At 38.9% G+C, this 718-nt stretch overlaps 1 non-coding gene across 1 annotated transcript; it reads right to left on the minus strand.

Annotated features, from left to right (window-relative positions):
• Positions 1 to 234: 234 nt before the first annotated feature.
• Positions 235 to 341, minus strand: LOC112101241. The gene has a single exon (XR_002907368.1). It is a non-coding gene; the product is annotated as a small nucleolar RNA R71 (small nucleolar RNA).
• Between the last annotated feature and the right edge of the window lie 377 nt (positions 342 to 718).

Here is a 718-nt window from a genome sequence, read left to right on the forward strand (position 1 = left end):
GAATTCATGAATTTAATTGGAAACATTCAAGCAAGATAATAGAAAAGAGAGAAAGGAAAAACTCAAGAATTAATGCGTCATCCTCCTCCTCCAAATTGTTCTTGCTAGTCTCGGCTTTTGCTCAAGACTTGCGGCTGCTGCTCTATTATTATTTTTTTTTCTCTTGGCTTCAATTCTTCTTGTGCGGTTGCCTTCTTCTTCTTAGCAAAGTACTTTCCTCCAGTAAAAACAGCTAAGTTGAGGAAAGACATCACAACCTTTGCTCAGTTCGAGATTGAATTAATATATAAAGCATGGGAGAGATACAAAGACCTACTAAGAAAATGCCCACATCATGGTCTACCAGTTTGGCTTCAAGTACAGACATTTTACAATGGTTTGGGATCCAATACCAGAACATTGATTGATGCTGCAGCAGGAGGAACGTTAATGGGAAAAACACCAGAAGCAACTTATAAATTATTGGAGGAGATGGCCTCTAACAATTACCAGTGGTCTTTAGAGCGATCATTGCAAAGGAAAACTGTAGGAGCCCATAATATTGATGTTGTCACTGTTTTATCTGCACATATAACTGCTTTATCTAATAAGCTAGAGCACCTAAATGTCAGTGCTATTCAAACTCAAGTGTGTGAATTATGCGGAGGGAACCATACCAGTGTCAACTGCCAAGTTGGAAGTCCTTTTGCGTCGTCATCTGCTAAACAAGCTCATTATG

This window comes from Citrus clementina, unplaced genomic scaffold (assembly GCF_000493195.1).
Source record: "Citrus clementina cultivar Clemenules unplaced genomic scaffold, Citrus_clementina_v1.0 scaffold_2, whole genome shotgun sequence".
Classification (NCBI taxonomy): Eukaryota; Viridiplantae; Streptophyta; class Magnoliopsida; order Sapindales; family Rutaceae; genus Citrus; species Citrus x clementina.